Below are 27657 nucleotides of genomic sequence, written 5' to 3'. Positions count from 1 at the left end.
TTTGCTCCGTGGCCACACTCTCATCATGGTTTATTAAACATGAGTAGTTTCATGAGCTGTGCACTGAAACTAGAGCACTGCTTTGGGTGGTGACGTACATCACTGACAAACCTGGCCCTGCTGCAAACCGTTAATATTGTAATTAAACAGGATGGAAAGGACAGCAGATGTGCAAAGGTGAAGCGGTGCATCAAAAGCACCAGAGATGGGGAACCTTCCTCCCCCTCCCCCCTGCTTCCTGCTCTGCCCCATCACCAAGCTGTGCTCAGCCAGCGATGTGTCCCTGTTCTTTCTCCTCTGTAGGGCTGTCCTCAGATATAATACTTAGCTCAGTTCCAGGTGGTTTTTCATACAGCAACTCCATACATTTTACCTTTCAGGTGATGTAGATGTAAAGATACATATTTGCATGAGCTGATAGTGGCTTTGACAACATGTTTGAGGAACAAGGTCTGGCAAAGAAAGGCAGTGGAAACCTCAAAGAGATCTGTGTTCTACAGAAATCTTTGGGAGATGCCCAGCAGTGGCATAGCAAGCCAATATGCCAGCCCTGCTGATCCTCCAGGTAGCAACAACATTTGTGTTATCATGAACTAACACCATCATCATTATATCCTTACTACTATATGGGTTATTATTCCATGTGTTTGGGAAGCTCTGATCATTTCAGTTCATTGAAAACCTTTATGGGTCATGCTCACACTTGCAGATGTCTGTGCAATGACTGTGTGTGAGATGTCTGCTCAGTTTGCATTGCACACCAGGATGGATTTGTGCTGCCATGTACCCCTGCGGGAGGTGTTCAGAAACATCCTCCTGGGCTGCTCTCCTCAATCAATCTACTTAAATTGTTAAAACTCTGGGTTTAATGAATGCAAGTGCAGTACTGCAGGAGGGAAATTGGTTCACCAGGGGCACTCCGAGCTGGAATTGCTCCATTGACTGAAACTGTTGGGAGATGTTTCTTCAGGTTCAGTCCTGTGAGTCAGGTGGAACTTGGGATGATCACGACAGTCTTTGGCCTAAATCTGTGCAGACATAAACCTTATTAATGCCAATCAAATGAAACCATCCTCATAATTCACTGACTGGGGAAGATGGGGAGTTGTGGTATATTCATCAGGGAAAGTCTGGTTCTGGGAACAGGTTCATTTTTAATAAAGTTAAGCGTGCATGCACTTACAGGATTGAGTTAACACAGCCATGAGCAGTTTATTTAAAGATGTACTGCCTAACACAGATTTCTGTACCTTAATGATCACTTCCTAATAGTGCTGTTATAAATGCTTCCGTGATTCACATCTCCTGTTGCTGAACAGGCAGCGAATCTCCAGGAAGGAAGTACAGAACTGGATCTTTTTGTCCTGCAAAATACTCCTTGGAGTTCTATTATAACTCTAATTTGTGTCAGAAAGTCATTCACAGGAAACACATAAAAAGTAGCCAATAAGGATGGCTTTATTTTTCAAGTGCTGACAGTGGAAAATGCACCTCTGAAAACCTCCCCTGGGATGTTTCCTGGTCTTTGTGTTGCTGTACTTCTGTGGTGCACTGCTGGTGTCACACCAGAGAGCAGAAATCTCCATCCCATGGGGCTTTGCCTGCTGTATTTATCCTTGTGAGAGTAAGGGATCCCTTAAATGAAAGGATCAGGTAGAAGGCTGGAAGCAACCTCTTCCCAGCTCCTTATTAATAGCAGCAACCGCTGCCAGAGGGCATTGTGGAGCCTGAAAGCATAACCGTGTTCAAAGAGGGATTAGACAAATTCCTGAATGGCATTTGCCTGGGCGGCTGTTAAACCCGATAATCTCAATGCAAACCTCCTGTTGAGGATGGCCCTGAGCCACGGTTTGCCAAGGACAGGGGAATACTGAGGATAGAATGACTGCTGTGCTGCATGTCCTGCCCTCACTGTCTTGTACTGGCCCTGCCAGCCTTGCAGTGCTGGCTGCAGCTCTGCATTGCCAGGAAATGGCAGCAGGAGCCCCACTGCTGAGCATGCACAAGGTGTGATGTGTTAACAGCAAGAGGGGGAAAACTGTGACTTCTCCTTCACTATTACTTGAAATATTTCTGGAGGAGCTGAGCTCCCTCTTGCCAGGTTGCTTCTATCAGGTGATGTGCAGACACCACTGCCTTGTCCACCTAAAATGGAAGGAGAAGTTACCAAGATGCCCCATTGGAGTCATCAGCAGCTCACAGCTCTCCCTTCTTGATGCCATAGATGTAGCTCCTGAGCTGGCCGGAGATGTCCTACAGAAATATAAATATTAATTAAGAGCAAGGATTACAATCCAGATCATTGAGTGGGTCAATCTGAGCTCCAAGCTTTGTGAGCATAACTAACCCTCTATATTTTTATTTAGGGGGGATACAAATCCTGTTCTCTGGAGGTTTGCAGAGGCTCACTGTGCCTTACCTCCTCCAGATGCTGGATCTGGAGCTTTGCTTTAAATGAAGGTCCCACTGCAGCAGCATGGAGCTACAGGAATGCCCCAGCAAGGCAAGGGTCCACCTGGTCCTGCTTTTCCACAGCTCCATTCACTGGGGTGAAAAGTTACAGAGAATAATCAAAGAAAAGCATACAAAATGATAGCCAATATTTTATGGTTATGTGACAGCCCCCACAGGTTAGGAGTGGGGCTGCAGCATCTCACATCCCACCTCATCCCATCACAGCCTTTGTGAGGTTTGGGCTCTGGCTGGAAGTTATGTGCCATGGTCAGCACAGTGTGTTTGTACAGCCAGGGAAGATCTTCTCATCAGTGCAACACCCTTCCTCTTGGTTCATTTATTTTTAAAGGGAGTTTGCCCCACTGAACCACCCACTGACCCTGCTTCTCTCCAGGTGGGAGACCAGAGAAAAGTTATTTTCAGTCATTAAAGGTTTTACACTGAGAAAAAAAAATAATAAATTCTGATAAAAAAACATTCTACCTCAGGCATGAACTTTTAATGACTTTGTTTCATAATCTTCTCAAAGAAAGATCCCTGTTAAACTAACCAAGACTTTCAGCTCTTTTTGTTGTTGGCTTAAAGAGTTGGCACTGAACGCTGCTCAGACCTATTTGCTCTGTTCAATTCCCCCTGCAGGTTTTGCTATATGTTACAATGTGACACGATATGGACTCCTATTGACAGTGATATCATCTGCACATAAGATCCAGGAGTCACCAGCCTCACTTGTATGTGAAGAATATATTCCAGTGTGATACGCAGCATGCTTGGTTGGCTGCATTGGAAAGATTTCCAGATAGTTATTGATTTTCCCATCCCTAATTAGTTCAGAGATTACTAGCATAGAAAATATTGCTCTGGAAATTGATTTCTGTAGTTGTTCGTTGCACCAAACCTACAGTATTGCTGCAAAGCACGTCACATGTTTTCTGCAAAGACTTCGAATGCTGGAGAAATACTGACACAGTAAACACCGAGGAGAAATCACATGGCTGATGATTTTGCCATCTCAGATTAAGCAAAATCCTGCCAGCTGTCTGATTTCAGAAGTTCATTCTTACAGGTCTTGCAGGATCAAGATCCAAAGGAGAGACTGACTCTTATCTTGTAACTGAAAGCACCTGTGAGGCTAAGTAGGTCATGATCCAAGCAAGCATCAGCTGATGGCACATTTGTGCCATGCAGGGACCCTGTTGTGCTGGGACAGGTGCTCACCTTGGAGCATTTGTCATTAATCTGTGTCCTGCGCTCCCTGTCACCCTTTGCCCAGTGCCCTTGTGGAGTGGTCCCAGATCCACGAAGCATCCTACATTCATCCCAACACAGACAGCACTTAGCTGGGAGCTCTGTGCATCCCTGGGGAATGGGAATCCCTCTGTCCCTTTTCCCAATCCATGGAACTACCCTTAGTCATCATCACAATGCAGATGCTGCAATGCTAAGAGCCAGCTACCAAAGCTCTCGGGCTGCAACCTGCAGCAACACGTTTCCCGGCACTTTGCTTGTCTGCTTCCCCACCCTGGCCTCAGTGCTGATGCTTTGCAAGTTTGAAGTTTACACCCTTTCTGCTGTTGCTGGAGTTGTTTATGGGTGTAATAAATGCCAAGCGTGCCAGTGCCTTACCCTGGACTATACCCTACTTATCACAGGTAGCTGAGCACTCCATAGAATGCCCCATCAACCATAGCTCTGAATATGCCCCAAGCCTTTCTTTCTTTCTCCCCTCTCAACCCTTCATCTGAGCCCCATGCACCAGGAAGGCAGGCACGATACACCCAGGAGCATCTTTAACTTGGCAGCGGAAGCCGTCCTTGCATGTGCCATTTCCTCCCTATAATTAAAGAGAAACTTAATCAGCTCAAAATCTCATCCCTGAAGAAGGAGATGCTCGTTTGCATTTGGCGAGCTGTCAGAGGGCGGCAAGCTGCAGCACCTCCTGCAGTCAGCAGAGGAAGATGATGCGGTTCCCAACAGCGTCCTTTTCCCACAGGTCCCGTGCAGCCATCACAAGGTACAACCTGCCAGCAGGCTTTTTACAGCTTATCTCCCCAGTTAGCAACTTTTCTGGTTTTAATTCCCTTCCAGGGTGGTAAAGGGAGATGATAGAAAGGGAGATGATAGAAAGGGAGACTTGCTTATGGGAAACAGAAGAAATTACATCCAATGAAACTCAGCTTCCTCTAAGGCTGTTATCTCTCTCTAGCTGGGTAATGGCAGCCAGGAAACCCCGAACAAGGGCAGTGAGGGCACAGTTATGAGGGGTGTCAGGATTCATTTAAGGGCACACAGACAAATCAGTCAAGTCACTTCTTTACAAAGATTGCAAATGAAGGAGGTTGGGCAGACAGCAAAACCCCCAGAGCTGCAGTATTTTCCTGTTCTGTCACTGGCTGTGATAAATTTTCTTCCAGAATCGGTAAAATCCCAAAAGGAAGAAGCCTTAAAAACCCCAAACCACTTAATAGCAAAAAAAAATAGGCAAATTGGGCCATTTTTGGTTTGCTTGAGAAAGTGTTTCTGCTACCGTGTAACTCTCAGACACACTCAGTTCCGGTTAAAGCTCAGGCAGTGCCTCAGGAGATGGGCAGTGCTGCAGTGGAAGTAAATTTAGCAAAGCATGAATGCCACCGGGCATCCTCTGTGTGCAGCTGCTGGTGTCAAATGGGGCCACAAATTCCCCTCCTGCAAGTGCAGCTGTTGCATCAGCACATTTTTAATCTTTGCAGAAAGAAACGTTACTGCCGTAAGCGTTATGATGCAATAATCCTCTAAGAGAAAAGCATTGGAGAAAAGGAGGAGAAAATGGGGTTCAATTCTTTTTCTCCCAAAGCAATATTAGGGGTGGGGGCTCAAGTGATTCCCTGGGATGTGGATAGCCATGAAGTGTTTCACCCCCAAGAATTCAGGTTGGATATTAGGAAAATATCTCCTCTGAAAGAGCAGTGATGTAGTGGCACCAAGGGGTGGTGGGGTCACTGTCCATGGAGGTGTTTGAGAGCTGTGGATATGTGACTCTGAGGGATGTGGGCAGTGGGCACAGTGGGCTGGGCTGGGGCTGGACTTTGGGATCTTGGAGCTCTTTTTGACCCTGTCATTCTATGATCTAATCTTTGTGCTCCCGTTTCCTTCTTGTATGAAGGCAGAGGAGTTGGCACATAGGGAATCCCCCAGCAAGCAGTGGTCACCCATAGCCAGGCACTTTTGGGGTTAGCCCATAACACAGTTCGGCAAGCATTTATGGGGTTATCCACATTTCCATTTTTGCATTTTGGGGGTTATCCATGTCCATTTCCAAGGGCAGAGAAAGTGCAGGAAGTGTCCTCACACCAGAGAACTGAAATAAGCACATTCCGTCTCCCCCTGTATTCCTATCAGGAGAAAGACGGGAAGATGGTTAGAACAGTCTCACCCTCCCATCTAGTGGAGAAACAAGGAAAGGTCGCCTCATTGAAATAAATAAATAAAACATGCAGGTTTCTGTTGCTTTCTGCAGGAAGGGGTTGGGGAGGGACATGAGGGGGGAAGGGGCTCATGGTACTGTTCTTGCTGTGGGTTCTTTTAATCTATAGTAATGTCACAGACCTGCTGCAGAGGAAAAGGGGATCCCTGCACATCCCTGGATGTGTCCCCACAGAACACGGGCAGTTTGGGATGGAGGCACGCACGTCTCCAGCAAAACAGTGCTCTCACTGAGCAGGTGCCAAAAAGCCGTGCAGCAGGGCTGCATCTTCACACAAGCAACTTCTGACCTTCAAATAACCCTCGCTGCTGCCCAAGCCCCATGCACCAAACAGGCTGCATGGACCGGATGGGAAACCGCAGGCATCCTCTGCATCCTCCCCCCACCTCCCTGCATGGTCAGAGCTGCAGAGTCCCAGTTCTCAGCAGCAGGAGAACCTCCTGCTCCCCGAGATGGCTGTGGGAGCGGGGGCTGCTCAGAGCTGTGAGGCAGTGCTTTCTTTCAGCCAGAGCTGGGAGGGAAGAGCTGCACCCGTCCCATCAAAATTTCACATGGTCACTGCAATTTGGGGGCAATAAACCCCATTTTTTCTATGAAGAACGGGTGGAAAACCAGTCTGGTCCATAGGCAGTAACCAGTGCCATGGGGCTGCTGTTCTGAGGACAAGACATGTGCAGGGCTCGGGTCCTGCTAGCCCTGATGTTGGATGCTCCCATTGCACTCTGATCTAGCTGAGACCTGAAAACCTGACCAGAACTGATGCGCACACACTGGAGATTTATGTTCTCATGTCAGATCGAAGATTCGTGGCATTTCCTGGGAGGTTACACGATGTTTCATTTTCAGCAAATAAGGTCAAAAGCACAAGGAAAAAAAATAAATAAGCAATCTCTAGATCAGCTGTTTGCAATCACCGGCTGTGCAAGCCTATGTGTTGCTGCACAAAACTGCTTTTCTGGAGCAGTGTGCTGCTGAACCCACACAGCCTGCAGCAGGAAACAGCCGCAGCTGGAACAGAGCCCTGGGATGGGCGTGCTGCTCACCCACATGTTCAGATGGGAGGGCAGAAATTGGGCAGTTACTGGCATACAGCACAGACCCCCAGAAGCATCCCTCCTTCTGCAGCAATGTCACAGCTAAGGGATCCATGTGGGATGTCCTGGGCTTGCATTTCATCTCACAAATCCTCCCAGTGGGGCAGCCCCTGCTCCTACCTTTGAAAGGACGTTTGCAGCTACAGCAAATAAAATAAGGTTAACGGAAAGACACTCTGGAAACATGGAAGCACAGTCAGTGCTACTGCTGTGATGCTTCATTTGAGATGCAGGGAGATAAAGTTCTGCTTCCCACCAGAGGTGTCACCAGGGAAAATTATTTCTTCCTTCTCTAAATGACGTGGCATCATTTCTTCTTTTCAGGTCACTGCCAGCTTGGTATCACGGTTTGGTTCTTCAGGAAATCATTGTCCTTACCTGACAGTTGTTGTTGCCTCCATCCACCCTCCCACCCCCAAAACAGAGCTATAGAAATAGATTCACCTACAAACGAAGAGCAAATAAAGATGGCTCCCAGCACATGAACAGATGATGAGGAGCCACTTAGCAGTCTTGGCGTATTCATCAACTTCAGCACATGATCGTTGATTGTGTGTCTGCAGCTCCTTTGTTCTTGGCTCATTATGCTCAGGTCAAATGGAATGCACACAAAACCGTGGCAGAAATGATAAGATCCAATGGAGATGGACATAACCACGACCCATCCCAACTGGAAAATTACCGGTTAGGATTTTTTACAGCCCATCAAATGGAGCCATTCCATCCAGCAGGAAGAGGTAGGTCACTGCTAATTACAGGGTGAAATCCAGCTCTGCACATTGCCCTTTGCCTCTCATTAGCAGCCCAGGCTGGAAGCCCCTTGCAGAAGTAGGGCAGGGTTTCAGGGTGTGCTTCTCCAGTGCAGACTGGTCCTACCTTACAAGTCCCATCTCAGGCAGCTGAGGACTCTGCTGCAGCCTGGGTTATAGTGGTGTAAGGGCTCTGTTTTCCCTGTCTGATCCAGCCCAGGCAATGCAGTTCTTCCAGGCCCTTCACTCCCCACTCCTCCTGGCACTGACCCAGTAAACCAGATAGAGCAGAGCATCCTTCTCTCTTCACTTCTGGGTCAGAGGAAAATGCTGTTATTAGGCTACCTCTACTTTATGGTCTTTTAATTATTTCCACCTCTGTGATTAGACTAATTAGCTAACTGGTTTGTAATGGCTGCATGGTAGCTCTCATTACGTTTTCATTAATCATAGCATCAGTGAGTCTCGTTAAGGGTCCAGGGTTTTTTTGGCATTATGATTTGAAATTATTCAAAGCAAAAGTAATCTGAAGAGGGAAAAGAAGTCAATAGGAACAGACACAGTGTTCATCAGCATCTTGGCAGAGAGACGCTCTGGTATATTTAGAAATGCTGTGATTTACAAGAGCCCACCAGCCATTTACTTAGCGTCTAGGAGACACGGTGAGTTTGAAGTTTCCAATCACAGCAGTTTAAGGCACCTTCTCACCCTCTTTGATTCAAGACAGATGAATGACACACTCAAATGGGATCAAAAATAAAAGGACTGACAGCACATCTCCTTCATCCCAAGAGCTGCACCCAGTAATACCTCAGCATCTCTTCATCATGTGGAGAATTGTGGGACAAAGCAGGAAAGAGATCTAAGAGGAGGTTAAGTTTTTGCTGCTGGAAAAACATTACTCTGACAGCTCCCAAGGCTTTGCTATAAATCTTTATCTACCAAAGCTATTTGATGTGCTAAAAGGCTTCTTAAAATAATCAAAATTAAGAACAAGGCAGCCCACATTGGGTAGTTTAAGTACGTGCACAGGGGAACGTTCATCACTGTGGTTATGACAGAAGATAATAATAATAATAATGAGATTTAACACCTACTTAACAGGAGAAACCCAAAAGCCTGTACAAACACCAATCAATTAGCTCTGCCAACCAGCTGTGTGCTGGGCAGCATGATGGGGGAGAAGATAATTGCCCAGAAAGCTGCAGATTGCCAGCAGAGAAGGCAGAACTGTACTGCTGCTCACTGCCCTGCAGCTGCCGTGGGAGTGCTGTCAGACATCGCTCTGCTGCCTGCACCGACACCGAGTGAAATCCTCCAAGGATACATGAACAGGAGGGCAGAGCTTTGTCCTGACATCCTGAAGACTTTGCAAGGTGTCAGAAACATAAACCAGGAAGCAACCAAAGTGGACTTAATATATCAGTCCCGTTTTAGCTTCTGAGAGCTGAAAATTGGTCATACTCTTCATGGATGGAGGTGCTATGGATCCCTATTACTGGTCATTCTTCCTTCTCAACCGTCCTCCATCTGATCCTGGATAGGCTGGATATCAGGAGAAATTTCTACTCAGGAGGAGTCATGCATTGGCACAGCTGCCCAGGGAAGTGGTGGAGTCACCATCCCTGGAAGTGTTTAAGAAAAGGGTAAATGTGACATGGAGGGATATTAGTGGTGGGATGGTGGGGTTGGATGTGATGGGGATGGATTGGGGTTGAATGTGATGGCATTAGAGATCTTTACCAACCTTAGTGATTCTATGAAAACAGTCTCCAGCTCCATAGCATCCTGCAGCCTGCTCTGGGAACAATGATCCCTGCGGCTGACACTGAACCAGAGTCCTGGTGAGACAGCAGCACCTCAATGCTCTCTCCCAGACAGAAAGAACTCTGCACTTTGTGATGGTCAACTTCAGCCTGGGCAGAGCCAGGAGCCAGGTTTCAGGGATGCCCATGTGCCTCCTAACTATCCCACACCTGGTTGTGGCATTTAAAGAGGGTGAGCATACAGCAGCAAAAGCAGTGCTGTATAATTTTAGTGGCCACTAAGTAACTCGTAACTTCTTTAACACAAGGAACAAGAGTTAACAGTTAAGAGTTAACCCCATTCATGAGGGGTTCTTGCAATTAATTGGAGCCCTAAATGACCCAAGGCATTTCCCCAACCTTCTGGCACAGTGGGATGGATGGGAGCTGCATCCTGCGCTCACTGCTGGCTCCTGCTTGCAGCAGGGAGGGGAGCAACATTCTGCATTTCCTGAGTATAAGAGGCTGAGGAGTCCCCATGACAAGCAACCCATTAAAAAGAAAAAGGAACAATAATACCGAGCAAAATATCACTTCAGGGAAAAATTTTGGCTTGCTTTTAGCACAGATGTTGATATTGCATGCTCAGAAATGGCTCTGAAAAGTGGCAACACTTTTGCAGCGTGCTATGAGATGGTGCAAGGAGGCAACAAGCTGTGTTTCAAGGGGAGGAACTGGAGCATTTGGAAATTAAATGAAATAAAAAGGAAAAGCCATCTGTAAGGGGAGTTATGAGGAAAGCTTCCACACACTACAGCCCCCCAAAGTCAAACTGTGGAGCACTGTCCAACACTTCTCTGCTCCAGCAGCAATGGGCTCTGACAGGAGGATGCAAACAACATATGTAGGCTCTTTGGCTCCAGGCAAGGCTCTGCCAGAGCTCCCAAGGGCAAGTCCTTACCCGTGGAGTGCAGATACCCATCCTCTGGATGCCTGTGAATGCAGTGAGGCCCCATCCAGTGCCCTGAGTACCTCCACAATATGTGTTTTTCACATGGTGGGTGTCCTCATTTCCAGCCCTGGAGTGCTCAGTAAAAGGGCATCCCAGTGCCTTTGGGATGAGGGAGGTGCAGGTTGTGGCAGGGTACAGTTTTTAGGCATCCAATGGCATTGTGTGGCAATGCTTATGGATCACGCAGAGGTGATTGCTTTGCACGTTGCATATTCCCTCTGTGCACTGCGCTGGGATTTTTCATTACATCCATAATTCATATCCTGCTGCAGCAGTTCTATAGAGGCAGCACAGGATCTCAGCTCCAGCGTTAAGCAGGAAGGGAGATGCTCTCATCACCAGACAGCAAACTGAGGAGCTGGGGTGCAGCAATTGTCCTGCAGGCAGGGATGCAAGCAGGCAGTGCAACGAGGGTGCCAGGGGTGACTGCAGGATGGCTAGAAGCACACGGCTAGAAGTCCAGCCCAGCCCTGTTTTACACATGCATGGCATCATGCAATGATGGATGCTTGTGCACCACTGGCTTTTGTGGTAAAATTTCTTTCTTGCCTGGAAGGTCACAGCCTTTGCTCACAAGGCCACCCATGAGATCTCTCCAGGGCTGTGAGGCTTTCTCCTACATCCCCACTGTAACACATGCACTGAGAAACCCTGTTTGTCAGAAACCAAAGTGTGTCAGGAGATTAAAATGTAAATGTTGTGCTCGGCATTTTGGAGGGGGGCTGCTGTTTTATTTGTGACGGTGCAGGAAACAGGTTTTTGATAACTGCAGAACTTCTCCCCAGCCGCTGCTGCAGACAGCCAAAGCCTCAATAAATAACTCCTACCGTTGAACACCAACGTGCTCATGACTTGGAGAAGCATCAGGAATCATAGAATCATAGAATGGATTGGGTTGGAAGGGGCCCCAGGGATCATCAAGTTCTAACCCCCCTGCCACAGGCAGGGTCACCAACATCCAGATCTGACACTAGGGGACTTGTGATTGAGGTTTCATGCCCTTTCTTGGGCTGGGAGGGGGGCTGCAGAAGGGCCCCTTAGCAGTGCTGACTATAACCACCGTATATTCTGTTTTTACCATTTATTGGCTTGGGAATCTGGGGAAAGGTCTCTGCAGGTGTGGTATGTTGTACTGTGTAAGGGTCACTCGTTAGCATCAGAATGAGGCACTGAAAGAGAACATGGAAGGGGTTCACAGGGTTTTGATATCCCCAGTGGGCACTAATTTAGATGTGTGAACCCTGGGATAAGGAGATCTTTGATCATGGCTCCCACTTTAAAACTACAGCCAGCATCAATATTCATGTATTTAATACCAAAAAGGATGCAAGGCTAAATGAACCAGGCTTGTGTAGTACATGGAATAACCTGAACACGACTGCTGCACTCAGGAGCAGCCAGCAAGTCAAAAATCTCTCCCAGCTTTAATCTGGCAAATGATTTCAAACAACAGAGATGGATATGAGGAAGAACAGACCCCACACTAACAGAGCCCAATCTGTAAACTTGGCTACTCACTTTGTATCCCTTATGTAAACTCGGAAGAGTAACGTATTTATAGCCTCTTGACGTAAGTATCCCCAGTGAAATATGGGATGCAATAAATATTCTGCCATCTCAGGAAGCCTTTAGGACCAAACAGTACAGAGATGCTGCAAAGACAAACCCTATGCAGCTAACGAGTGTTGGGGAGCTGCCAGCCAGCTGAAAACATCGCAAGTGAGAGAAAGTGTGGAAACAGCCTTGCTGGTAACGCGGAGAGAGTTTTATTGACACAATCACAATGCAAGGTCACTGAATAATGCCTTCCAGCTCTTCACGGCATCTTAAAACATCCCTTCCAGCCATCAGGTTGGAGTTTGGTCATCTTTATCCCAGCTGTTTGTTGTTTGTCAATACTTTCCTTTTGTTCTTTTTGGGTCTGTTTTCCTTTATGATATAACGATGAGCTCTGGGCCCTTCTCCCTGTCCCACGCTGCCAGCGCTGCTTTTTACAGAGTTACAAATTACACAGCACTTCCACGTTGAAACGAAATGAGTTCATCACCGTTTTTAAATAAGGATGTCATTTGTAAATGCTTTATTCATAATTAATGGAATTATTGCTGGGTGCAGCCACATTCCTCATCCATGTACTATAAGATCTGTTGTAATGTGCATTAGTAAAAAGCTTTATAGATAGGAATATGACAAGCTGACTGCAAAGTACGTTACAGGATGCAGTGCAGCATCGTTGTAGCAATCTTTATGCAAGATTTTAAGCTATCAGTCAGCTGGGGGCTGATGGATAGTGTAAATGTTAATAATTAATAGTAGGATAATGTTGATAACTAATTAATAGTAAATGATGAGTATGGATTTTTTTTAGTTAGTATTATGCTAATATGCATTATTCAATGAATCATAAAATCATGTTAGAGATGAAACAGTCTTGCTTGCTGTCTCCATCTCTGTCACTCATGAGTGAATGCTGCTCTTTCAAAGCATTTTCCAAATGGCAATTTTCCTCCAGCTTTCTGGCTCAAATCACTTGGTTAAGAAGCATTTAGGGAAAAAAAAGAACAACCCACAATGTCAGAGCCCTGCATATCTGTGCACCAGAGTAATGCGCAGTCATGGCCTCTGGGATGTGCGTGCGACAAACCTACCTGCCCTAAGAGTGACCCACTGCCTCTACAAGGAAATTATTCACAACGAAGGGATCAGCTCTGAAGATTTCTTTCAATCCGATGTGGCATCCTCCTGCAATTTAAAGCTATTAGGCACACTTACCTTACAGTGAGGTTAAGAGAAGGTCCTCGGGCTGGGGAGCAACACAGGGGTTGTGTGAGGGTGGTGCTGCAGCATAAATAAAGTTTAGCAGAGAGATTTAAGGATGGCTCAACACCATCCCCCCAATCCCCCCAATCCCCCTCCCCTTTTTTTTTCTTTTTCTTTTTCTTTTTCTTTCTCTTTTTCTTTTTCTTTTTCTTTTTCTTTTTCTTTTNCCAGCTGGCATTATTTCTTTTTCTATGTGCTAGGCAGGATCAAAGCTGGCATGGCATCGTGCTGGCTGCTCAGGGGATGGGAAATGCCAAGAGCTGCATCGACACTGTGATTTAAAGCACAGTGTGGTTCAGTGGCTCCAGGAGGCTCCCAGCAGGGATATCCCCAACTCCAGTCCTGTCGTGGCCCATTCATCCCAAGCTCAGGTGGGCTTCCAGTGTGCTGAATCCATCGCCTGGTTCATGTCTGTCCTCACTGGAACAAAAGGTTAATTATCCACCTCTAGTTCCAAAGACTGAGATGCTGGATAGCACCTACCTGATGCTCAGCTGATCTGTAGATAACCACAGCCATAAAGTATATCAAGCACTCTGGGGTTCCCATGTCCCTGATGAGGAGGGATGCACTTGTACCTTCTTACAAAATGCCCATTCCTACCCAGGTTCCCACTTTCTTACAACACATGAACATGTCTTGCGGACTAGTGCAAGAGCAAACTTTGGCAAGCTAACCAGCGGTAGGCAATGCTGATATTCTCTTGTTGAAGGAACAAATATAGGGAGATTTCATTAGAAAAATGGGAGTCCTATGAGCTGATCTAGCTTGCCTTTCCCATCCCTCCTCCCTTCCCTGCCTCTCAGATTGAGCGTTTGTCTTTTCAGCACTTTCACTCAGGCCAAATCTTCAAGTACATTTTTGGGTGGATGTCACCAGGATCTACTTCCTCCTGGCCCACAGACAGTCTGTCTCTTATCTCACTTACATTAGTATCAATTATTTACGGCATTAATGTTAAACCATGAAAACGAGGTTGCAGCAAAGCTGTGCCTTGGCTAAATACCACATGCTGCCTGCAGCTTTTGGAGCCCCTGTGTTGTCTGCATTTAACTTTCCAGAGATGTGATCCTGGATACATTCCACATTTCATGGCTGCATGTTTGAGCAGGGGCAAGTCATCCACATCCTCTATGGCATCTCTCTTCTCCTTTCTACTGGTATCATAGCACTCCTCAGAGCCCAGCATTCAGGGGAAAGAAGCTCCCCCTGTGTCTACTCCCATGCCATGAGCTCTGAGCAGGGTGCTCACGTTGGCACACAGTCCCTCACCAACTCCTTCAACAACTGCCTGCATAAGGAAATTTTTATTTTTTATGCATGGTATTTAACCATGAATAATTAAAATCTCTCTTAAATAGGGTTGTTATACAGCTTAGGACAACATAAATACAAGTGTCTGGGCTCTGCTCCTAGCTTTACTTTGGATCCAGGACAGCAGAACTGCTTTACCTCTGTTGGAAAATGCACCACTGAGTGAAGTGACTCTCAGCCTCCTGACCTTGGAACAGTGACTACTTTTAGATTTCCAGCAACTCAGGATTTTTCAGCTCAATCCCTGCTTGCAGCAGAGGAGTTATCCTTTCCTAGTTGTGCTTCAGCTGCTCACCTGGCACATTCCCACTCTACTAGCTGAAGCTCTGGGGAGTGAAAAGAAACCTGAGGAGGTAAAAAAAGAATGAAAAAAAAACCACAAACATTGAAATTTGGATGTAGATACTGTGCAGAAAGCAAGGTAATCCCTGAGTTGTAGAATCATAGAATCACAGAGTCAAAGCGCCATTAAGATTGGAAGAGAACTCTGAGATCCTGAAGTCCAACCCCAGCCCACCCCACATTCCTCACTGTCACATCTCCACAGTTCTTGCTCAGGGCATGCTGAGGCACTGAGAAAGCTCTGGATTCAGCAGGTGCTCTGCTATCACTCACCCATGAGATTTAGGGGAGATACAGGTGTCCCCCACAAGGGAGGATAGAGAACAGGAAGACTGTTTTAATTCTGAGCTCCTGTGAGTCACTTCATTAGCCCTGCCTCTGCTTGACCCTTCTGCTTTTATATCAGCCCAACTGTTTATTTTCCTCATAAAACTAAAACAAGATCGATTGCTTTGTCTCGAGGCCCTTTATGCATCTTGGCGCCCACTGCAGCCCTGCCGTTAGCAGCAGGCCTAATGCAAATTGAATCTTTGGGAAACGGGCAGTTTGGAGCTGCCCATCTTTCTCCTTTTTCCTGCTTATGTTTCATCTATTGCATTTAAAATAGAAACTTTATCTATTTATTCTAAACATAAATATGCAATTTTCTTGCTCTCTATATGTGCATGGCTTGTCTCTGTTGTAGACACATATATGCGATCAATAACCATCTCTTGCTGGGGATTTAAATATTAGTTTTCCAAATCCAGTCTAGAGCACCAGATTTATTTTTATGAAAATATACCCTTTCTTGCTTAAGGAGGGATATTAATTATAGATGCAAACCCATAAATCTTCCGGATTTAGGTGAGATATTTGCTGGATTATAAATATGAATTGGAGATGAGGGTCTTGCTCTTCCTATTATTACTATTATTATTACTTACTGGTTATTATTTTCGGTGTGATCTGTATCTTCGGGTGGGTCAAATCTTGCTGGGGAATGGGGAGCTGAGCCTCCAAAGGGTGTGTATGCTGAATTCATTAAAATGTTTTCTATTCCATCCTTGCTCTCCACTGTGCTTTGCAGCCCGGTGAGTCATTAAACACCCTGTTCAGATCACTTCCCTTTCTCTCTGTCCTTCTTTTGGTACCTGTTTTCATTGTGCTGCTTTTGCCAGATCATATCAAGCTCTGTAGTGTTTATTAATAATGTCCCACGTGCTATTGACAATGTGCTGTTGTTTCCAAGGGTCTGCTTCAATACCAGCCTTGGACAGCAATGAAACCAGCAGCCATCAGAGATCCTAGAGTCACCCAGGCTTTGGCACAGGTAACAATATTCTCCTCTTCTGTTCATTATGACAAATGTGGGAACAACAGTAGTGTGCTGCAAGGATTGATCCCTTCCAACTCAAAACGTTCTGTGACTCTTTGACAACTGCACGTTTCTTGCTAATTCAGTGCAAACTGAGATAGGAGTAAGTTGCAGTGATTCTCCCAGACTTCACAAAGTGCTCCAAAGACAAGAGGCATTTCTAAATCCCAATTAGCAGGAGTTAAATGGAAGACCTCAGCAAGAACCTCAGGGCTTCCTGCTTCCCTGCTGATCCCTCAACCATGGGATGCAAAAGGTGAGATGCTCACAGACATTAGCAGCAGCAAGAGGCATGGAGCAAGGCATCAGGAGAGGTTCCTGCAGGCAGCTCTGGCAGGTGCAGCAATGTAGAGGGCTGCTGACCAAGGGAAAGCACATGGTGAGATCTCAAGCTGATTTAATGTAACACCCTACCCTGAAATTAATAGGACCTTGCATGCCGGGACTGAAAAGATAGGGCACTGTGTAAGGTCTGCTTTTTTAAATTAGAGTCCCCTGCTTAAATAAATTAAGTGAGCTGTCAGTATATTAAATGATTTAATGCCTTCTCCAGTTTTGCAGTGGAATCCTAATGAAAATACTCTTCAGTATAAAACGCTGGATAAATTAAATGGTGAAGTGTTTTAATAAATGGTCTGTTGTTATGGTGAACCACATTAACGTAATGTTTATCTCTATGGTAATGATGTTGCCCTAGCTTTAAAACCATTTCTGCTGGTTCAGGATTCTTTGGATAAAATATAAATGCTGAGTTGTTGTCCGGTTCAAAAGCATCTGCTCAGTTCCTGGACCCAAACCTGAAATCGATGGCAGTCATGTTGGCTGGCCAACTCGGATCTGGATTCAATGGATTCAAGAGCAGAGGACTCTTGCTCATTTGCTCCATGATGTCAGTAGGGGGATGAGGCAGAGCCTACAAGCTGCAGAGGTGAGGCCCTACACATACAGCGGGGTGGGTTTGGGTATTTATGAACTGCAGTGGAACAGTGAGTAGGCTGTGGAGGGGCTTAAAATCTTTGCTCATCTCATTACAGGTTAAGATAACAAATTATATCTCTTTTATGTCCTTTATATAAGGTAAAGGCCTGCTTTTAAAGGTAAAGACATTATAAGAAGATAAAGTCCCTTTTATATAAATTGGTTATAAAACAAATTTTATTTTCTTGCTTTTGGATATCGGTTCTTATTTGACCTCTATCACCCATCACAGTATTTACTTGGAAGGAAAATTCTCCCCTCATGCTATTTTCAGAGCCCAAAAACCCAGAAATAATGTCGTAGTGCCCCAATTAATATTACATTAATAATAGTAATAGAATTAATAAAATACACCTGTTTGTCCCCAGCTGCACTGTAATGTCACTGGGGCTTGCAAACCAGCCCCAGGAGAAGACAAAGGGCAGTTCTGGAGATGTCCAAGAGGTGTCTGTACCAAAGGCTTTTGTGAGGAATTTGAGTGTGGGTCTCTGAGTGTTCATTTAAAGAGTGATCTTTGGTGGATCTGAGATATATATAAAAACAAAACAGAATCAAATCTGCTATGAATTTGAAATGGTGAAAGATGGTGAAACTACTTGTTGGGAAGTTGTTCTGATGTAAATTCTGTCCGCTTAAGAAGTGCACATGTCCTGGCATGAATTTCGCAGTGTCAGCTTGCAGTCACAAGCTCTTTTTATCGCTCTGTCTGCTCGATTGTAGAGCTTCCCATTTCTGTCTGTCTGAGCACATCTGGATTGTCATTAAGCCACCCCTTAACCTCCTCTTTGTTAAGCTAAGCGCATTGGGGTCCTTGAATCTGTCACTATAAGGCATGTCTTGCAACGCTTCAGTCATTCTTACGTGCCTCCTTGGAGCCCTCTCCCATTCATCAATATCCTTCTTGAGTTGAAAGCACCAGAAATAGCTTCAGGGTCCCAGCAGATGTTACACCAAGAGGTATTCCACTCTGCTATTTGTCTGAGCTTCCAGCATTGTGTTATAGGATCCCTCCTTCCCCCAAATGCCATGAAATTCCAGTTGCCAAGTGTGTCTTTGTATATGTTGAATGAGATGTTTTTTGCTTCTATCTGGCTCAGGAGGAGATTGATCCCCAGCCCCACCATGATCCAAATCGAACTCATCAGCAAACTTTGATTGTAATTAATTTTGATTTTCAACCATTTTGCTAAAAGTGATGAACTGAAACACAGCCACTTGTGATGAGTGTCTGCACGCAGCCGTACATTTAAACATATCAGTGGGGTTTTCATCCGTTTAGTGCATGCCGTGTTGATTTTACATTGTTTTATCTTCCTAATAAATGAGACAACATTAAGTCAAATGCCTTGCAGAAGTCAAACGTAACAGTGTTGATGAAATGTACTAAATCAATCAAATCTATAATCACTTTCTTGAAAAATTATATCAATTTCATTTAATAAGATCTATTTTCCATTAACTCATGTTGATTGTAATTAATTATTCTCCTTAAATTGTTATTAATCAAGTCCCTTATCAGCTCTTCCATTATTTCTCACAAAATCAACATCAGATAATCAGATTTATAATTACGAGCGACATTCCTGCTCTGGCACAAAGTCAGCAGCACTCGGGTGTGCTGCATTCCTGGAGTTTGGGGCACGAATTGAAGCTGGAGGTATTTTGCACAGTCCTGTGACATTGCTAATTTACTCAGCTTTCCCCCCGAAATTAGAGGAATTAAATATTTAGCGTCTGCCTTCCATGTATTTCCTTTTTATCATCCGCTATTCTGTCTAGACAACCACACTCAGACACTGATATCTAAAAACCACATCCCTACTGCTCTCAGCTCTGATAGCAGAGGTCTCACCTGATGGCCTTCTGGTTGCTGTTTGTTAACACATTTTCCTTTTGTGTGTGTGCAGACCTCCCCTTCCTCCCCTCCAAGTCGCTGCTTTAACCAGAATAACCTTCTCTTCCTGAACTCTGAGATTTCACTAGATGAAAAGAAAAGCCAGAGTGCTTTTAAACAACGAGTTGCCAAATATCACACACATTTTCACTTCAGAATCCTCCAAGTGACCTGGCTTACAGTGTTGAAAAGAAAAAGTGTCTGCTATTGGCTCAGGCTTTGCTCTATCCAAACTCTGCACATGAGATGGAAATGGCAACCCCTCTATGGCGGCTATAAGTGGTTTTTAGAGCTGCGATCAGCTCTTCAGCTGTCAAGACCGTCTTGCAGAGAATCCTCCTGATTTTGGTTAACAACCATTTATACATTCCCAAAAATGACAACACAAGCCCTCCAACTCATATCATTCAAGTTCAGGTTTTCCAGGACAATATAAAGGATTTTTTTTTTTTAATATTTCTGGTTTCTGGTGAGATTTGAGCAGTGTAACCCATTGGCTTTTACTTGAAGTCACTTTCTTTTGATATCCTAGTGACTTGGATGGCAGCAATGTCACTTCTTGTATTGACTGTCCCTCCTACACCTTCTTTGCCCAGTTTATTTTTTTTTGTTGTGGGATTTATTTATTTATTCTTTTTTATTTTTTGGCAAATAGGTTCCAGCTATTGATTTTAATATTCCAGGCACATGGATTTTCTCCCCAAGTTTAAGTCATGTTCTCCAGATAGAATTTGTACTCATAAATTAGTCGTTCCCACTCTTTTTTATGGCTCAGCCTTCCTGCGCTACCGTTCAGGCAATTAAAGTTTCTCTCTTTGCATCCTTTCGTGTGTTCATTAGCTCTCTCCTCATCATTTTCTTCCTTGAGACAGAGACAGGGACGGGTGTGGAATGAATTCTGTTTCCTCATTGCTTTCCAGTGCCTGTTTCTCCAACCCAGTCCAAGCATCACTCCCAGCAGAAAACCTACAGCCCAAAGAGCTATTGGGAGCACCACAGCAGAAGGGAAAAGCTCTGCTGATCACAGAACTGACAAGCTTTGGTGGCAATGAGCTGATGGTTGGACTACATGATCTTAGTGGCCTCTTCCAAACTCTACAATGCTACAATTTTGGGGTCGTCACGGATGTAGAATGACTCAAAACCCCATTGTGCAACAGTGTCTGATCTCCCAAATTCTTTTGGCATCCGATTCCCCAGATCAGCCCTACTGCAACTGCTCCCCAGGCACACAGAGCCACAAGGAAAACCATTTGGATTGTACTCTCTTGCTTTCATGTCCATTGGGGGTTTCCTGGGATTTTGCAGACCCCAAGGATTGAGGGCAACAGAGAGGCAGACCTGTGCTTAGGGCACCTGCACAAGCTAGCCTGCAGGCTTACAGCTTCACTGTGGTTTGAGGTTTGAAGGTTTCCTTTCACCTTCTCATCTCCTGCCTTTTTGTGACAACGACAACAAAACACACAAAAATATCCCTCAGAAAATCCAACCATCCTTGCTCTTGCAGGTCCTGAACTGTTTGCCTCAGAGGGCAGAACAGAGACTTTGGATGGTTTTGAGAAGTCTCCTGTCTGGGTGGTTTTATTTATATCTGATGCATTTTAATGCAGAATGGCCAGAGAAGAGCTGCTTCAGAGCAAAGTCGAAGCAAAGCAGTTCTGCAGGTCCAGCCCTCGCTGGGCTCAGTGGTGGGATGTGTTCACCACCCCCTCTTTATAATAACCCCCTACATCTCCTCTCATCCAACAAAACACTTGGGTGCATTTCTGCAAGTGAAAAAATACAAGAGAAGGAAGCATAAGGCTGTAAAATAAACACGCTACAAAATGCCTCCAGGTTGCTCTAAATTATGCATCCTTCCTGTTAGGAGATGTTCAAGGTTGTCTTTTCCTGTGAACAGCACTCCTCCTGGGTCTTCACCTTCATTTGCTGGGATGCCTCTGCTCTGGGCTTGCAGTTATGTCTCCCCCCCTTTCGCTGCCTTTACAACCATTTCTTTGCCACCTTTTATAATTCAGAACACGACAAATGAATTCCCACCTCAGCTCAGCACTCAGATGATGGGAAAGGGATAAACGGTCCCTGGTAGCAGCTCAGTGCATGGTGAGCATCACTGCAGCCCTGTGCATTGCTTTTTCCCTGTGCACAGGAGTTCAGCGATGCTCACAGCCCCAATCCCTAGTGCAGAGCTGGGAGCATCACCGGGGCAAACCGAGGCCAAAAACACACGGACTTTTCTGGGAAACAGCCCAACCCTCTCATTTCTGTAATGTGATTGGCACACGGCTCGGTTTTGCATTCTGTTTCTAAAGGGTAGCTGCTATTCTTTTTATTAAAACCTCTAAATTTCATTAGTTTGCACTTACCTAAATAAACCTGGCATCACTAGTGAGCTCTCCCGTGGATGTGCCATCGATCTGATGCAGCCCCACGTCACACCTGGCATGGTGACAGCCGCGTCCCTCCGTGCTGAACACAGGCACCCGCTCTGCCTTGGGGGCTGAGAAGCATTTTCATGGAGTTCTGTGATGAGGAACTTTGCTTCCAAGGTTTCAAGGGGGAGAGAAAAAAGGAAAAGAAAAAAAAAAAAAGAAAAAAAAAAAAGAGAGAGAGGGTTGATTTGTTAAATTTAATTCCTGTATCTTAGTCATTTCTGGGCCATGGGTCATTAGGCACACATTAGTGCTGCTGGGCATTTTTCACAGGGGCTGAACCAGCAGAAAGGAGCTGGGTTTTGCAAAGCCAGGGCTGAGAGATAGATCTGTGTGCATGGGGAAGCTCAATCCCGTGCTCAGCCCCACAGTGCTGGGAAGTTCCCCCAAACACTCCCGGTGTCCGTCTGTCCGCAGGTGTGACAAACAGCCTATGGAAACAGGCTCCTTTAATGGGCTCCAGCATTTTATTTATAGCCCCTTCGAATAAGTGCAGCTGATACTTAAGATCGGCGGATTTAATGACAGAGAGCTGGCAAAAGGCCAGGGCTGCAAATAGTGCCGCTAAAAGTCTTCTCCGCTATAAAATTTGTTTAATGCAAGAAATCATCCTGTGCAGGTTTTTTGGCTGGCATTTTTTTAATTAGAGGGTGAAATCGACATTTTGCCCCTATGATCTGCCAGCACTTCATGGGATGGGGCTGGCGGTGCTGCCTTGGAGATGGATTGTTGTGTTGGAAGAGATGCTAAAGCCTTGTCACTTCATACATCCCCATGTATGCCCACTGCCGGCACCTTTCCCTTTCCTCCAGGTGTCATCTCTCCAAGGTTTGACCAAGAGCCCATCACACTAAGTGGTAAGGCAGCTGGAACATTTGGGATCTGTAGACACGCACTGAAGCCACAACACTTGGTTGGTGTTTGATAACTTTGCCACTTTTCAGGTTAGCACCCACTGTGGGGTTGTAACAGTAGGGAGATGTCTTTTGTTCCAGCACACAGCCCACCTGGCTCACAACAGGCTTTTCTGGGTACTGTGGTTCTCTCTAAGGGAGCAGTGCCATTAAAAAAATATCTATTCAGGATAATAAATTGCAAACAAAATGCTGGAAAAATATTGAAGGGCTGGAAATCCTCCTAGGTTTTGCAGTTATATTTACTGATGCACTCAGGAGCCCTCTTTGAGCTTCCCTGGGAATCCAGAGGAGATAGGATTATCCTGAGCATCTTGATAGGATATTTTTCCCTGCTGTTTACAATAATGTCCTCAGGACCTCCTGCCTTGCAGAGATTTTGGTCAATCACTCTCATGTATAGAGATGAACCATGGGTGAGCCCCAGCCAGCTCTGTGATTTAAATTTCCCATTGCCTGGCTGTGAGCTGGGCTGATATTTATGGACATGCTCTGGATCGGAGGTAAAACGCTGCATCTTTCATGGAAGCTGTAAGAGGTAATTAGTATCTGTCCTGTGGGATGGGGCTTAATGTTGAGGCACTTCAGGAGCGCTCTCAGTGTTTGAAGACTTAGCACCTTGCTGAACTGGGATCTGAATTCATAGGATGCATTAAATTATAATTTAAGGCTGAAAAAAAAAGGCAGAGGAAAGATAATAATTGGGTGGATTGTGCCCTTGTGAGATGCCACATCCCCGTTTCCAAGTAATAACTGTGTGTAAGAGAGGCACCGTGCTGGCTGCAGGTGTCTCCAGACCTTGAAAGACTGTGGAACAAAAATCCAGGAGGGCTGACCCCCATGGGACTGAGACTTGCAGCTTGAGATCCCTCATTTCAGGTCACGGCTCCTTCTGCTTCTCTTAGTGAATGTCATAAATACAGAGGCTTTGTCCCAAAATTGTATGCACAGAATTTAAGGACTATTTGAGGGCATGAAATAACCTGAGTTTTTCTGGCCCTGGTGACCAATTGCACATTATTTACCCAGTTGTGGTAGAGCATCCATTTTGCTGGACTAAACCTCATCATATAATTACCTCTTAGCCTACTGGGATCACCTCCAGAGCTCAAAGCTCTTTGGTTTCCTTGCCTTTCTTCAACCACTCATTTAATTTATTTCCAAAAAATACTGAAATAAAAGAATGTTTAAACCAGAATAGGACTGAACTTTTCTTTCACGGTGCTCAGTTTGCTGGGTATGGCTGGAGAACCCGAACTATTGTCAAGAATGCCACTCAAATTACAATATAATTGTCTGGGAGAAAAAAAGAAGAAGAAGAAGAAATCTGGCAGCTAATTCTGATTGCAGTGCACATTTCTGTGCCTGTGACAAATGATTTCTAAAGTTAGCCTCAAGGACACCAAGCTTCCAAGAGGTCACCCATCCACACTGTTTATTTTACTTGCCATCCCTAAAATAAGTTTTAAAAAGTGAAATTAACGGAGAGGGAAAAGAAGGAAGAAAATTGTAGATGGTGGGGAGAAGATTGAAGTGTTTTGTTTTAAAAGGAGCAATGCTCGGAGCCATAAAGTATGAAATACAGGGGGGGAAGCAGATTTGGGGCTAACCTACAATATCGCATTAGGCTTTAAAGCCGTTCCAACAGACTAAGCATTTGAGAAAGAATTGGAGCTGCTTGTGATAAGTTGCTCCTCTTATCGGCAAACTGTCATCTGTCTTGGGAGAGAACATTTTGTCCACCCTACCAAAACAAGTCAGAAAAATTGGATAAAAACAAAAATATAAATCAGAATGGGAACTGGGAGCCGAACTGAAATGATGGCAATTTCCTGGCAAGGCTCACTGGACGGCTAAATGTCAGACGTGACAGCAGGAATTATCCCTGCTATGTGGGGTCAGGAGTGATGTGTGCGGGTGGTGGGCAGAGCACAGCCACTGAGGGACATGGCCTTGGGTCGGCAGGGTTGTGCATGGCATGGCACAAAGGTCTCAGGGGAAGCAAAATATGCAGGGGACATGGACACAGCATGGTGGCAGCCCCATGGAATCTGAGCTGAGAGGTGAGGTAGGCTGTCCACAAATGCCCAAGCATCTATTGGCAGTGCTGACACTGCCCAGAGCTTGGGGTGTGCGTCAAAATGAGAAGGTCAGCAGCAAGGCTCTGGGATATCACCATGGGGATAGTGGGATCCAAACCTGCCAGCCCTGCCCCATAGATGTGCCTGAGTGCTTTTCTCCTTCACTGAATACTGTGCTCCCTCAGCAGCAGCCAGGCTGATATCACCGGAGGCAAGACCTGAATCAGACGCGAAGAAATCAGCTATTTAAATGCACTGGACTTGCTGCGCTCCCATTAAACCCCAAGAAACCCAATTGCAGTTTGGAGATGGAGGTACAGCGAGAGGAGGTGTGGGACACACTTCTGCAAAGTCACCTAATGGGAAAAGACAGAGCCTGGGCAGAAGTGAGTGATAAAGGCATGGCAACGTCCAAGGCTTGCACAGCTCAGGGCTGCAGCAGCACCTACAAGAGCAAGCAAAGGATGAGATGCTGTTTCTGGCAAGGGAGCAGCTGAAGAACTGCTCTCCTGTACTTTAGATTTGAAAACTATATATATTTTTAATTATTAATGTTGCATCAGTTTGATACACATGACAATGAGGCACCAGAGATGCTCTATCGTTTTGCAGGGAGCTTATGGCTGCTTGTGCAAACCCACACGAACGAGCAATATCTGAGCCTTTACTTCAGGCCAGCTCAGAGCAAATTGTCCCAGCAAACAGAGCTGCCTTGCCAGGTGCTGACAGCCCTCCTGCATGCACACAGAGAGTGCCTTGCTCAGAAAGACTGGAGGAGGAGGAATGGAATGAGGGTCAGCAATTTGCTCCCTTTTGGAAATATCCCAACAGTGAGGATATCAAAGCTGCCCTTTAAGCAGAAGCTGATGAAAAGCTGCTACAAATTAATCTCTTAACATTTTAATTTAACGCACATTTTGTACCAAGAACAGGGATGACCCATCCAAGGGTTAATCCAAGCTGTGCACCTAGCATATCGACGCCAGATTTGCAGCAGTGTGGGTACATACATGCATTTCTATCACATACACAGGTATTTCCTTATCAGAGGTATGTGGGCCAGGCAGCAGACAGGCTCTCCTCTCACCACGGTGGGGTGTGGGATGCCACACAAATTCCATCAGGGCAACCTGCAGCCCATCAGCACTGCAGCATTGCAGGGTGCTCCATGGGAGCAAGGACACTTTCCAGCATCACTCAGAGCCACTTGGCTTCTTTATTTTTATTATTTTTTCATGTTGTGGTGCCCTGATGTCTCTGTTGGTGGGAAAGAGCTGAACAACAGGTTCTGACCAGCCCCTCTCTGCCATCAGTCTCACATCAGAACTGAACTGCTTTAGTTGCACTAAGTTGTGTAGTTTGTTTGTTTCCATGCTGATATCAGACAATAAATCCAAAGCAATCATTGTCCAAATGTTTAAAGTTTTCCCAAAGGGAATGTCAATTACCTTTCCCTCCCAGCACCACCGACCTCTGCCACATAGAAATCCCACTTTTATTTTGAGAAATGCAGCCACTTGCTTCAATTATTCAGCCTGCCCTCTGAGGTGAGCAAAAAAAGAGTGTTCAATAGGTACATCCGAAAAGGTCTGGCTTAAATCTGTATGGCTGTGACCCAAGGCATGAAGTTCAGCCCCTCGCATACAGCCTATGTGTACAGAAAGTTTGCTGGAGGAGTGGGTCATTGTTGTTAAACAACCCTGGAGGCCTCAGTTCAGGTGAAATCTCCATCTGAGGGATTACTTCTGTTGCTGAGGATTTGCTTGGAGAAAATAGTGCCATGACCTGGATCACGAGCAGCCTTGAAGCCCACTGAGGGCTGCAGGAGGAATGGTGAAGTGACACTCACAGTTTCCAAAGTGCCCATCCTTGGACAGCCAAAAGCCACACAGGATTTCTGCCTGAATTAAGCCTAAACTCACCTTCATCACTCAAATCCCACCCAGGACAAGGGTAGTGGCACCAAATCAGTAAGATGAAAACGCTTTCATAGAAACATCCCTGCCAAGAGCAAGTTATCCTTGGATGGGGAGATCGTGTTTTGTGATTGCAGTTATTTGTATGGACAATGTCCCTGCCTGTCTCAGAGATGCTCATTGTAAAGGCTCAGAAGTTGGGTGCCATTGCTCTGCAGTACAGGGGCATGGCCAACCCACAGCCCCATGAGCTGCAGATAGATGAGGAGGGTAATGTAATTCCATCTTTGGAAATGTCAGACTTTATGGATGAATAAAATACATTCCATTTTCTTCTGTTTATCAATATTGGGTGAGAACAGACAAGAAATTGCTTATAAATGGGTAGCATCAGGAGAGTGGCCATTGATTTGTTATCTGTAGCAGAAACTGAGCGGTGATCCTACGGTAGCAGCCACAGGTCATAGAATCAAAGAATCACAGAACATCCTGATTCAGAAGGGACACCATGAGGATCTCTGAGTCCATCTCCATCACCTCTGTATAGAATACAATAAACAACTAAAACAGAAAAGCAAGGCATGGATAGAAGAAAGAGTAACATCGAGTTCTCCTCCATTCAAACAACAGACAATAATTCTGGCTACACAAAGCGTTCAGTGTTAGGTGATGTCATATATTGGTTTGTCCATAAGATGGTCTCAAAGCCACTGTGTACTTTATGTTTTGATGGGAAATCTGTGGTGCCATGTGAGGGTGGGCTGCCCAAAGCTATATAGGGTGTGCAGGAGGGATACAGTCTCCAACAGCACAATAATGGTTAAGGGAGAGATTTCAGAAAGGAGAACAGAATAGCGGTGAGTGAACTTTGCAGATAAATTATAGCTAAAGAGGAATGAAACATTATAGTTTCAATTACTGCTGTGCCCAGCCACGCAGGTAGTAATTCAAACAAGAAACAATTGGCGGATTGTCACCCTCAAATCAGACACATACCATTTAATTCCATTTACTGAGGGTTCACTGACTGTATTTTGAATCAAATACAGCCATTAATGTGCAAAGATCTGAAAAATGCATGTGTCCCTTTTA

The 27657-nt window shown here is 45.4% G+C and overlaps 1 long non-coding RNA gene across 7 annotated transcripts in view; it reads right to left on the bottom strand.

Moving 5' to 3' along the window:
• Positions 1-13507: 13507 nt before the first annotated feature.
• The window catches only part of LOC107323000, a 42665-nt gene continuing 28515 nt past the window's right edge, over positions 13508-27657 (bottom strand). For 5 of the 7 annotated variants that reach the window (XR_001559124.2, XR_001559127.2, XR_001559120.2 and 2 more), the window contains 2 exons: positions 21589-21763; positions 14641-19307 (listed from right to left, as the gene is read on the bottom strand). This is a non-coding gene — a long non-coding RNA (uncharacterized LOC107323000). Of the gene's footprint in view, positions 13758-14640; positions 19308-21588; positions 21764-27657 lie in introns of those variants that run through there. The other 2 variants (XR_001559122.2, XR_001559123.2) reach the window with 2 other exon arrangements.

The sequence above is a fragment of the Coturnix japonica genome, chromosome 20 (assembly GCF_001577835.2).
Source record: "Coturnix japonica isolate 7356 chromosome 20, Coturnix japonica 2.1, whole genome shotgun sequence".
Lineage (NCBI taxonomy): Eukaryota > Metazoa > Chordata > Aves > Galliformes > Phasianidae > Coturnix > Coturnix japonica.
This window is presented reverse-complemented; position numbering and strand designations above follow the sequence as displayed.